The sequence below is a fragment of the Protopterus annectens genome, chromosome 14.part0, assembly GCF_019279795.1.
Source record: "Protopterus annectens isolate FY-2018-M chromosome 14.part0, PAN1.0, whole genome shotgun sequence".
In the NCBI taxonomy this organism is placed as follows: domain Eukaryota; kingdom Metazoa; phylum Chordata; order Ceratodontiformes; family Protopteridae; genus Protopterus; species Protopterus annectens.
Window position 1 is genome coordinate 761,753,408 of NC_056748.1, and position 14,166 is coordinate 761,767,573.

A 14,166-nucleotide genomic window follows, 5' to 3' on the forward strand; every position below is an offset into this window, starting at 1 on the left:
GTACATTAATAAACTAGTAAGACACAACTATACAGCCACATTCAATGATATCCCTCTGGATGAATCACAAAACAAATAAGAAACAGAATAAAGAGGCACTACTGAGCTTTAAAAAATTGGCCTACTCATAAAAGCAAGTTGGGATGTAATAAAGTAAAAGAAGATACCTGAAGAATGTGCACTACAAAGAGTGGTGAGCAAAACAGGAAAATGAGCAAATAAGACTGTCTTACCTAATTAATACCCAGGAAATCATTAATGAACCTGTGTAGATGTCTGAGTTATCAAAAACAGCCTGGATGAACATTAGTGCAAACTTTTACGTTCCGATCTACAACAGGTACTGTTTAGTAGTACTGTCAGATGAATCATAGATATTCCAAGGCCACTGAGTGTCATGAACATTCTTGCCTTACCAGTGCCCACCCTAGAGCCATACCTCCTTTCTCCAGGAATGCCGTATTATTCAGAACTGAAGTACATTGGTAGATACCCATCCACTCGTCTACTTTATGTTTACAGGAAGATATAGTTGCACTGCTTAAAATGCAGGGGAAGTTTATTCCAGAAGTTTGGGAGGCCCACAACTTTTTTTGTTTTCTTTTTTTAATATGTGGGTGAAGATTTAGGTCCCTGATTCTAGTATCGGTGAAGATATTGGTCATGCAGAGAAACAGGATAGTCCAGGAAATCAAATTTCTAATTATGCAGTAAGAGAAAAGCCCCTAAAGGACTGAATAAAGGTATAGATATTTCAGCCTGTCTTGGTAGCTCAGGGACTTTAGGCCTGTAATTCTTCTGGTTAGAAACCTTTGGGGTCTTTATAATTGTTTGATATATTTAGTGGGTTGTAGTAGAAAGAAAAATGCACAAATGAATGAACACTTTTTACTACTGTAAAAAAAAAAAAAACCCTGTTCTGAGCAAATTTTCTGTTAAATGTAGTTTCTGCTTGTAGCCTTTTGCATTGGCTCACATTGCAGCAGGTTAAGGGAATTTGCCCTTTTGCCCCATTATTGTGCTGTCTTGGAGTTAGTATATTATTTTATGGTTCATTGTAAAACAGTTGCTTTCTCTGTGTTCACTCTGAGCATGAGCAGTTTGCTGATAAGTGTGTTTAGTGAGATACATCCAAAAGGAGGCATTGTAATCAGTCGACCTGCTCAGTACTGGGTATAAGATACTGATTAGGACTTCACCCTCATGATCAAACCATGATGTACCCATATGGGGATTATTGCTAAAATAAACAAAAATATTAAAATTCCAAATAAAACTCATATAAAATACTGCAAGATAAAGCTGTAACTACAACTGACAATGTCGTATTTTAAAGGTCTTGTAACAGCTTCAAGATAACTTTTTATTAAATTATATTTAGTATCATCTCAGCTTTAATCTCCAGTTAGTGTTGCATCTCTTCTTTCCACTAATTATTCCTAAGGACATTTTGAATTAATATAAGATCATTGTTCCTTAGTAGTTGATTATTACTATACCATAATTATTCCCACATCAGTAGATTATGTCATAACCAAGAATAATGAATCTGTGCAAAGCAGATTAATGATACAATCCAGTTAATGTTTGAATTTCTATTTGTATATTAGGGTGCATTTTTCACCAATATGTAATATTTATAAGAAGATTTTGTATGAAATTCTTAATTTACTGTTTTGCTCAAATACAAAAAATCCAAATTTAAGTTATAGCATTTTAAATTTTGTTTGTGACAAAGCAAATGAATCCCATGAAAGAAAGACCATATAGCCATTAGCATTCCTAAACAGTAAATACCACTGTAGACAAACATATAAGCTACACATACAAAATGGCTAGAACACTGGCCAGATATGTATTTCAAAGCTTGTCTTAAGGTGCTACTTGTACTTCTCAAAAATGTCCATTTTTTTGTATTGGCACTTTCATTTTTTTTTCAAGACCCTACTATAGAAGTGTATGTTAAGCATTTATCTAGTTGTTGTTACAAACAGTAAGCATGTATGTATATGTAGTTTTACATTTACAAGATAATTTTGCTAGTCATCCAGTTCAAGGAAAATTACAACTAATATCTGATTGTTCAGAGTCAGTATGTTGCAATATTACATGGAACAAATCAATAAAGAAATTGTTTACTGAAATGTAAATAGACTTCACAGCTGAAGCTTATTGCCAAGAGTAACTAAGCATATAAAATTTGTGTTGGTTTGCCCACTTGTCTGCTGAAGGCTGGTAAGACACAGACATGTGGAGTCTATACAACAGCCTGGAATCCTCAAAAGGAAAATGAACCATAGATAAACATATGCAAGGAAGTACCTGTAAAGTACAACATTTCTTACATACAGTTGTGGTCAACGTGTTGATTAACCACAGCTGAGTGGATAATCGCTATGCAAAACACCCAGTAAAACTACAGAGTGTGACTAGGAGGTTGTCCCACAACATACCTGTCACAAGAAATTGACAACAAGGAACTGTCAGTGTTGTACACACACACTATATATATATATTTGTGTATAATGGAATGGAATTTGGATGACAGATAAGTCTGGCCAGAGCAAAGCAGCACCCATATTAAACGCAGTATGGCAAGTCATGCTATGAAACATAACTATGAGGAGTGTAAGACCTCAGCAGAAAATTTACACTGCCACAGCATAGTAGTAATAGTAGTAGTAGGATATTGTGACTTGACAACAAATGATGCTTTCAAGGTGAACAAAGGAAAATAACCATAATAGTGTAGTGAGAAGAGCAAAATTAGTTAGGAGACACACTGGTCTAATGTTATAACACATGTGAAACACATATGTAGCATTCAGCAGAGAGCGAGACATGTTGTGCCATTGGTCACATTATGTTCTAACTATAATGTAAATAACTGGCACATCTCCAAACGCTCCATGCTATAACTAAAAAAGCTTTCAGGACATGCACCAAGGCACTGGGGCATGTAATTAAACTGACAGCAACTAAATATGATAGTAACAACAATGACAGATTTCAGCATTTAGAGGATGCTTTTGGACAATAGCCATGTGTACCAAGGCTAGCAATGGGCCAGAATTCTGCTCTACAAAGAAAACTGTGCTGAAAATGGAACACACTGTCATTTCCACCACTGACAGAACTCCCTCAGACAAAATAGATTTTATTCCTCCATTAGAAGAATTTCAGTATATTGTTTCCGATTATAAAAGCGCAGCTCTGTGGTTATGCACATACTTCTGTTGAACCGCACTTGGCAGATTTCTGCAGAGTGCAATGAAACAGAGAGTCCCTTTTATATCCTTTATAAAGTATCTTGTGTCATTTCTTACTGATGTAAAATGTACTATAGTCAAATATGAATTAGCCAAATCACCATAATAAAGCTTAAAAATGTTCAAGCAATAATAGAATGCATGAAATATAAAAGTTGTAAAACTAAAAGAACTGTCTGTTATTACATAAATGGCTACTTCAGCAATAGACTGTGCACTTTGTAGGGAAAAGCATTTATTAGTAATGTTAGTTGAAAATGTACATTTCTCTGTCTGAGTAATTTTCATCAACCAGTACAACAACCATTATAATTCTGTAGCAATAAGCATTGTTTACAAATGTATGTTGATTGCACCATAATAATAATAATGTTTTATTGAAAACAATGTTCTCTGTACTAAGGTTACTTGGCGAATGAGCTCAGTAGCAGAACTACTTTTTATGGAGGTTGATCGAGTTTTAGAATTCCAAAGGTGTCTTTTTTGTTAGCAGTGGCAGACTTCAACTGACAGCACTCATAGATACATCCCTGTGTAATATATTGCCTACATCTTGTCATATTTATTGTTATAAAACATTCTGAAGAAATAATTTTTCATTCATTTTCCTTCTTTTTATGATACCGAAGGAAATGGATGTTGATCATGGAATATCTGTGGTGAAAGAAGCATTTTCAGAAATATGTCAAGTTCTTTTGAAACGAATGATGATTCCTCAGCTTTCTGCTTGGTTAGCTAGAGACCCTATTAATACACCTGTCAGAGAATAATGATAATTAGTAGCTTAGCAACAAGTCAGTGCAGGATGAAGGCATGACATCATCATATGAGCAATAATCAAAATGAATTGCTATGCCGTTCTTACCCCACCGGACTACTTCATGGTGGTTGTACTTTAACAACAGTTTTTGTACCATAAAGGGAAACATGTAACAATTGTCATTGACAGCTTGTCTGTTCTATTGTTGGATAATGTTATACAGTTGATGGTAGACAGATGTCACTGTATAGAATGTGTGATTCATGGTCCAAAATGTCACCATAATTAGTTATTTTTTTTCTGGTGAAAAACAAAGCTCTTAAGTACCTCATGCACACACAGCATTCATATTTTTGTTAATGCCCATTAACTCTAGATGTTTCTGTTTCCAGCATCTGTGACATGTTGCATAATGCATTTACTAGGAAGCCCCTGCTTTAAAATGATTATCATCATTCATTCAAACCTGGGAATGTAGATGCATTAAAAAGGGCTTACCAATGATGTTGCCTAAAATTGTCTGTTGGCAATATCCCTTCTAAAATATTATATTTAACAAAAATCTATTCAACAAAATATAAAACAAAATGTTCAATGTCTTGCTTCTTTCTAGACACATGATTGAGCTGAATAGATTTTTTTGTGAAAATGCATTTGGCTATAGGAAACTCATCCTAGGCCAACAACGAAGCTCACACTTCCAGAATTTTTCCTAGGCAGAATGTATATTAAATATACTCAAAGTTCACATCCACCGACACCTTCAGAATTTCAGCAATTGGGTGATATCTCCGAGTTAGATTAAACTGCAGAGAAATACAAGTTCAATCTGGTACACTTTTCTCCACTTATCAGGATTACAATTGGAAAAAAATAACCAAGAAACCCACAATGACATGTACTCACCAAATAGTATAAGGATTCCATCAGCTTTTCAAAAGGGGAAATCAACATTAGGTTTCAAACAAGATATGCCAGACTTATTTTATTCAGATAATAAGCATATTAATTCTCTTATAGATAACAATGGGGGAGATGACTTTGAAACTACTAAAATAACTATTAAAATGTTCAACTTGTCTTCCCCTACACTTACTAATGATGGAATTACTTTATTAATGAAAGGTTTAGGAGTTTATTCCCACAAAATAGAACAACTTTTGTCAAAGTCATCTCCTTATTAAAATGCTTATCAGGAAAATAAATTTAGCTTATTTTGGCAAGTATTGTGGTAATAACTTATTTTATACCATTACACATGTTGGATGCTATATTTCCCTGGCTATTGAGCCTCTTACAAATTGTGTTAGTAACAATGGCGGTGTTAAATGATATAAATTATCAGACAAATTATCTCCCAAGATACAACCATTTGCTGATGATCTAATAACTTCCAATGATATTGAAATTTCAGTAGCTTACTTATTACATAATCTAGATTCCTCTGCAAACATCTTTGGCCTAAAATTCAATCACAACAAGACCCAGATACTTCTAGTAAGTAAAGATGTTACTAAGAAACTTAGATCAAAGAGACATATAAACTGGGAGGGTGTACATATTAAATATCTAGGTGTCATTATTGAATCTAATTATAAAAAAATCACTGACATCTAATTACCAGCAATTTATAAACATAATTGCAATTCTAAATGATAGAACTGACTGTTCTTCACATTTGAAGACAGACTATAATCAAAATGATATTGTTGACTAAAATGTTGTTCTTTAGCCAAGTTTTAATAATCCCCCATCTATCAAAATTAAAAAGAAAATAAATAACATATTACTTAACTTCCTTTGGTACCCCCCCCAAAAAAAAAAAAACAAGAAATTCTCTTCTCTGGCACACCTTAAACTGGGACAAAGGACGTATATGGTTTCCAAATATCGATGTTTATTTAAATTCTGCATTTATTAGCACAGTGTTCTTTGAAATAATACTTCTTATACATCATATTGGAAATTAATTCATGGAAGCTTGCTTCTTAGTAATAATAAGACATTGCTTGAACCATATATTCAAATACATAGAAGAATCTTTATATGGATTTTAAAAATATACATCCAAAGTAAAAGGTGAAAACTTACACTTCTTACAAGCCAAATACTGCTGTTTAAAAAGCTTATGTTTTCTACTCAATTAATTAAGAATTTATTAATAATTATTTATCCTATTACTTTTACGAATGAATGCTTGATATCTTTTGATACTCAGAAAATGTTAGAATTTAAGAAGGGTGACCTGTTATATTGGAATCAGTTTCTCTTAGCTAATAAAATAAGTTCTACAGACTATTTGATTGGCAGATATAGACTGCAAAATTACAATTGACTGGACATTTAAACTTGCAAAGATTTTATACATGTTAAGCTTTGTACCCTTAGCAGAGGCTTATAACAAGAGCACCTTAATAATCTTAGATTTTTTATCTCAACAGTTATTAATAGCTCACCCAAGAATACATATCTGTTATTTATAAAATTCTCAGAAATTAGTTTAACAAAACAGATGTTGCTTTTTGGAAGTATTCAAGTGAAGTTAATCAACTAGTATTCCCAGCAAAAGATAAAAAAAAACTTTGTTTACAGTTGGTGAAGGAATCTATCCTTGTTTTGGCATGTATATACATCAATTTTCTTATATAGCTGTTTTCTCACCCCACAGAGACTAACAGTAATGTACAAGAAAGATGAAATGAAATATTGGAGATGTGGACATCCTGATGCTGACTGGACACATATGGTTGTTAACTGTAAAATAATCTCCCCATTTTTGTTAGACTTTGGATATCTTTGTAAACCTCTATGGAATGACAACTGCATAATATCTGACTCCCTTATCCTTGTCAACGTTCCTGAAGTCATTCCTAAAAAATCAAATATTTTTACTGTAGTCAATCCTCTCTATAGCAAGGAAAATTGTTAATAAAAATTGGAAATCCCAATCTACTCCTGTCTTTAAAGCTCAGTTTATTCATCTTGCAAAATATATTTGTAGAAATAAGATTGCTACTATAAAAGCAAGGACTAACAATACAACTCATCATTTAATTCCTTGGGTGAAATTGTCTAAACTTTTAGAAAAATATTGAGTGCTTTCCTGTATACATTATTTTTTCTTCATTGTTATGGGCATCATATATAGTTTGTCCTTTTCTTGTTATTACACTGTTAAGTTAATGTGTTATAAAATGAATAAAAAAATTTTTGAAAAAAAAAAACTTTTAGATGCTATCAGTAGTTTCAAATCAACTTCTAAATTAGACAACAGAGGTGTTATTCATACCACTTCCACATAATAAAAGTTTTAATTGTAGAAAGTAGTCAAGGAAGCATTACATGGTTTAAGAAAGGATTCCAATTTAAGGTTTATGAAGGAGGATAATGTTGGTGGGTTGGTCCTTGGTAACCAAGTAGAGTATGAACTTATGTTTCATCTGTTGAAAAAGGACTGCTTATCTGTTGACAGACCAGGAGATGGTGATTAAAACATTTTCTGAAATTGATTCTTCTGTATAGTATTTAATGGGCAATTATATAATTTCCGAGGAACATGGTGAAATGTTTTCTTTCCCCATATTGTTCTTCTCTTCAGGATTCCAAATAAAACATACATTTACTACTTATCCCCCTTTTTAGGCGTATAGTTATAGCATGTAGTTCAAAGAGAGAAACATTTGCAATTTTAATGGAATATGAGTTAAAATATTATAAGAAACATGAAGTCATTCATATTAGATTCTGCAGATTTGAGATTTAAGTTAAAGTGGTATATTTTCAAGGAGATAACATTTTGGATACTGGCAAATATTACCTAGCACAATTTTAGTATTAGTACAATGATTTTGATAGGTTGAGCACGTTTTATATGATTGTCTTATTACAACTTTACCTGACAGTTTCTTTGTATTTAAAGGGAGGCATTTCAAAGAGATCAATTGCATAATTATGTGGATCACTATGCCCACAAGCTGTGACAATATTGCGATGGTATATGATTTTAATCAACCATTATTGAATAATCTCAAGTCACATTTCCATCTTATTGACAATGGTTTTGTGTGTGTGTGGACTACAGATTGTCATGATCTTTTTTTTTTTTTTTTTTTTTTTTTTATGATTCTTAAATCCTGCATCTTTTTTCCCCCCAATGAATTTTAATCAGGGTGTTAATAGATATATTTTTTTGACCTCACTATTTCTAAAGACATAGACAAACACACATTTGCCTCAACTCATTATAGGAAAAAATTTGGCAGAAGCACATATTTAGAGTACAAAAGGTAAGTACTGATTGTAAATTAAGAAGAATATTGGTAAGGTTCATATAGTCAGGAGATGTCACAGCTAAAATAAAGATTATTATAAAGAGGTTATCCTTTAACTTTTGTGGTAAAATGTGAACAAGAAATTATAAAGGGGAGGTTCTCAGTGGATTCAACTTCGGCTTTGAAAGGAGGTGCACTCAGTGGTCCAAAAGTATTGTAAAATGAACTTGAGAGTATTGTGTTTTGTGCTTACTTATTGTCCTGACACCCCAGCAGTTTGTGACTTTTTTTTTTTTTTTTTTTTACAAAACAGGAATATGCTGATGGCCAAAGGTGCAGTTAAAAAGCAGATGGTGACAAACTGCTGGTTGTCAGTGTGATGCCAGAGGTAATGCCAGGCAAAAGAAAGTAGTGAAAGATGCAATGTATTTTTCTTTTCTGTTCTGTCTTGATCATCTAAAGCTAGTCTATTTTTATTGTTTAGGAATACAACATATTTTTCTTTTTGAATAAAATTTTTAAAGTATGTTGGATATCCAGATAATGTTTTCTCTTGTGACTTTAACCAAACATAAAAGACAATGACCTGTCTTTCTTTTCAGATGTAATTGCTGTAATATTTAATGGACTTAATTCCTTGCATATCACTGAGACACCATGCAGATTCAGTGGAAAGGAAATGGCTATATGGATATGTACTGGTGATTCTTGTCATTTCAAGACTGATACAATTAAGCTTTTGTTACTGAAGAGAGAGGGAGATTTCCATGATTAAAAGAAGACCTGGGTTGACCAACTGTTTTCTCTAGTGTCAGGAAAGTGATGTCACATAATGACCATTGTGATTATTGGAGGTGGGGTGTGGTAAACATTGTATATAACTCTGTCCTTCGTGATGAGAAATTGTGATGCTGTCTTGCTTGGGCAGACCCATCTGTGAGTATGATATGGGTCAGTATTTTTGTAGTAAGATATAGACAGAGGTCTTAGATATCTCTCATTTAGCTTTTTTTATTACTCTGTGTATGCCAGCCTACATGTATTTTGTTCTATATCTGCACTATTTTCTTTATTATTTAAATAATGTTCTGTTACTGAAATATATCTCCCTTGGATCCCTCCACTACCCTGGGTTAACAAATTTTAAATAAAAAAATTCTAGAATTACTCATACAAATGAAAACAAACACTTACTTTTAAGGAGTAAAATACTTGCGCATGTTTGCAGAATCATACCTGTACCATCCTCCCACACACACATACACCTGTAATTAAACGACAACTCCACTTTGGAGATATAGGCTACATCAGATTATTTTTATTGCAGTATAAGGAACATAACTGAATAACAAGTGAGTTCCCTGGCTATGTAAATTTAGTTAGCAGACCATGCACTGAAGGATCCAAGCAGAGAGAGTGAGTAAAATGAAGGGGAAACTCTCACTGATGCTTCAAGATGAGGGGTGGGGTTGCCTGAGAGCAAACATCCTTTGCAGAAGTGATGGATCACCCATCCCTGTAACCCATTGCATGTCCCCTTCTCATCACTTTGCTGACAAACAGGAGATATGGCAGCATAAGAAAAATCAAACTGCCTGCAAAGACTGTCTGATGTCTCCTCCTAGTCAATTTTTACCCCCTAATAGAAACAAATTGGCCAATGGATCAGGAGGGGGTTAATGATCAACAAATGGCAGGGGTCAAAGAAAAGGTGAATAAGAACTAAGTGCCTCTCTTTGACATTGTGTGACCATGAAACTGAAATACTTATAATGAAAAGCATACAGGGAGCTAAGTCCATATGTAGGGGTTGCAAAAACTTACCTACAAAAAAAATAAATAAATTTTTCTTCTTGCCAATACATCTTTTAAATATGTCTCACTTTAATTTTGGATCTTCAAAATATTTTGGCATTTCTGTATTCAGTGTCATTAAACTTCAGTGACATGCATTCAAATTGCTATTGTTCAGGTGGTAAACATTCAACTATATGCAGTGAAAATTTATAACCTGAAACACAACACTTTGCACACTGTTAATATATCTACCAAGATTGTTGTTCTAGTAAGGTTTTTAATTATTAACACATAAAATTCTTATCCTAAGTCACAAATGTCACTTGCAAGTCTTGCTTACACCAGGATATACCCTTAAAGTTGTTTCTAGTCAAGATCGACATGATAAATATTGAGCTGCATGGCTAAAAGACTTGTGCACATTGTTGAACACAGCCAGCTATGGATTTCTACCACCGATCCCACTACCACAGATATATAAACACACCATACACAAAGAAAGAAAAAAAAAAGAGAGAAAAATGAGACCAGTTCATTACTGCTGAGATTTAAGTTTGATTTGAGGGTTCTGATAACTTTGCCTGAATAATGTCAGACATTTGATATGTGAAAAAGAGCAGATACATGATTAGATCAAAGAGGAATTTAGAATAACTCATTCCTATATTCTATATTAATATGTTTTTAACATGATATTATTGCAAACTGGTTTAAAGTGAGTAAAATAAAGCTCATCCTAAAACATTCCAAGAGGTGAACTGGCAGTTATCCAAATTGTCCATAGGTATTTGTGTTAACATCCTCAGATGGGCTGGTATACATACCAGAACAAGTTATCTGTCTTATGCCTGTTGCTTAAAGGTTTAGACTTTGCCTTGTCCATGACCCTGAATAAAGATGAAGTGCGTATCAGGGAATGAAAGAATTGAATGCATGAATAAATCTGTTTCCCAAAGGAAAAAATCAAGTGGCATTCATAAAGATACAGATTCCTTTTTTCACCATTTCATTTGTTTTAATCAATTTTCAGTAAATAGATTAGCACCCCATTTATCATTAATATAACTCTTTTTTATAAGTAGAAATAGCAGCACTTGGGTTTTGTCTAATGTATGTACATATTCATGTCTTCAATGATATTTGTTCATATTCACTCATGTTATTTGAATGCAGAACCTGTTAATTTAGTATGCAGCTAATTTCACTGTGCATTTCTTATTAAGCAGACTTCATCAGCAGTATCACTAGCAGCGATAAAACAGCATCTTAAATATAGTATGTATGTTACTGTGTCTTCAGTCATGAGGGCAGCAGGGCCATTTTCTCCCAGGGGTGCCTTCTGTGCCGAGTCTGCATGTCCTGCCTGTGGTCGCATGGGTTTCCTCTGGGTGCTCCGGTTTCCTCCCACATCCCAAAGACATGCTGCAGGTGGATTGGATACTCTAAATTGGCCCTAGGTGTGAATGCATTTGTGTGTGTGTGCCTTCTGTGGAAGGTTGGGCGCCGGGCTGGCAACTTGACACTGTAAAATTCAACTGCCAATCATGAGCGGACAGATGATCCGCTGTGGCGACCCCTAACGAGGAAAAAGCCGAAAGAAGAAGAAGATTTCAATATATATATACGGTAATGGCTACAGAAACAGCAGTCTAATTTCTATCTATCGGGGTAAAAGTAGTTACAATACAAACTTTGTCTTTAGGCATAATACAACTAGTGTTTAGCTTTTTTTCTCTAGGAGAAACAAAATGCTGCAAAATACCACAAACCAAGTAAAGGAAAACTCCATCCCGGAAATCAAATAATGTAATTTTGTATTATATTTTAATTTCCTTTACCAATATGGTTGCCATGGGACCTGCTATATTTTGTTTTTCACAGAGTTGTGTTTTACCCATAATGCAGTTTGTATATTCTTTATATAATTTACTGTAGACTTAAGTGTCTTTCTGTGTTTGGATGTGTTTACAATGCTGTGAGTCATAGCAACTTAGTAACTGGTTAATCTGTAAAAAATGTTTTTTTTTCCTGCTTTTTTCTTTTCGTTTTTACTTTTTCAGTGCACGACCCTGAATTATGCTTAATGGGGGCTGCTTTATACAATTAGAAATTTGTGAAAACAAACTTGCTCAAATAGCAAGGTTTTGTTAAGTAGTCAAACCACAGACCTTAAACAATTGCCAGGCCTTGCATCATGCTAATTCTGAGGTAGCAAACTTGTCAGTCCAGTGTAGCAGCTGCACTATTAATCTGTGATTGACAGTTGTCAAATCAGAAAAATGGTAAGGCTTGCAGTATTTATTTTGCTCTTTTTTTTTTATTATTCAAACTGTCCTTAAATTATCTGTAGTTGAATGGATAAAAAGCAACATTTCAGTTCCCAAAATGGGAATATTTTTTCAGTTTGTCATAATGTAATAGAGCTAACTTATCCAAGTTCTTCACAAACATTTTTCTGAAAACTAACTCCCTTGTAAACTATTTTCACTTAAGTCGTTAAAATGTGAACTTATTTGATATAAGTAAGATACAGTCTCAAAATATTTTTGAATATTGGGTATTGACTAAAATTAAGAATTACATCAAATGCTATGTCTAGCCTATGCCACACAGACAAAAACAAATTCCTCTCTGAACATTGTCAGATATGAACAGGCAAAAATAAATAATACTAAAGAGATCCTCATGATCTCTGGTAGTGAAAGAAAATCAGGTCAACATTAGAAAGGATTTCTCTGCAGTAAATAATATGAAGATGGTGTTATAAAGAGGAAAAAACTTTGGGATAAGGATAACAGCAGCAAAGGGTGGACTTTTTCTTTAATGATAACAACATCCACACTGCGGCCTAAGCCCCCAAGGGGGTAACAGTGATAGCAGAGAGAGAGCAGGGTCAATTTTATTATTACTTTCCTGTTCCAGTAATGAATGTAAATTGGCAAGCACCATATTAGCTTGTTCTGTCCTTGTTCGTTTCGGTTAATTCAGTTTTTACATGCCTGTCAGTGACACTGAAGGAAAAGATTACTCTTCAGTTAGGCCTTCCTTTCAAGCCAGTTTCTGTCTGTCTGTGATTAACACCTCCAGAAAAGAATCATTTGGGGCGCAGTTGATAAAATTAATTCACTGAATAATTAACACTCTGTTGTTCAGCTGCTGACCAGACTGTACTTAATGACAACAGAGTAATATTAAATCACTAGTGTGTTACATTTCACTTAGAGTATTTCATGAAATGCTAGTTTTACTGAATGGACTTTCTCTGTCAGGATTGTCCTTGCTTTTCTTCATTCTAACTTTGGATTTTCCATGAGATATATTTGTTTTAACTGCGACAACATACTTGTTTTATTTGGGGTGGAGTGCAGCATGGGACCAGGGAGTAAAGACTTACCTAGCTTTTAAGAACTATTTACTACATTGCATTATGTAAACTATTTATGAGGTATTAGTATTATTACTATTACTGTTTTAATTCACTTGCTTAAAGTCAGTGAAGTACCATTCAGCAGTTCCTCACTGAAGCGGTTTAGAAAATGTTTTACATAATGTGTGTCATTTCATAGAGGTTTTCCACTATCTCATTGTTTAGAATATTTTGCTTGTTTATTAAAATGACACAGTGCCAGGACAGATAGTATGCACCTAACATGAAAGCATTCTCCCCTAATGTTCCTGATACTTTATGCAACTAGTCACAGTTTACTGAAATTCATAGTTTAAAGCTGCAATGTTTTTTAATTGTAACACAAGCTTATAAAATAATGTAGTCAGATATATTCATTCATTGTTATATAAGGGTACGCTCTTAATCTGCACTGATACTTTGTAAGGGATTCATTTATTGTCCTGCAACAGATTAATTTTGTGACAAGAATGATACAATTTAAAGACATGCTCAGTGTTTGTTTCTCATTTTGTAACATACTAACATTATGACACACAGTACAGCTCAGAAGTTGCACTACAACTCCAATAACTCTGAACTTGTATTTATTGACATAATGAACAATGCATTGACTTTTATTTGTAGATATTTATACAGATATATGCTCAGACTAAGCACATA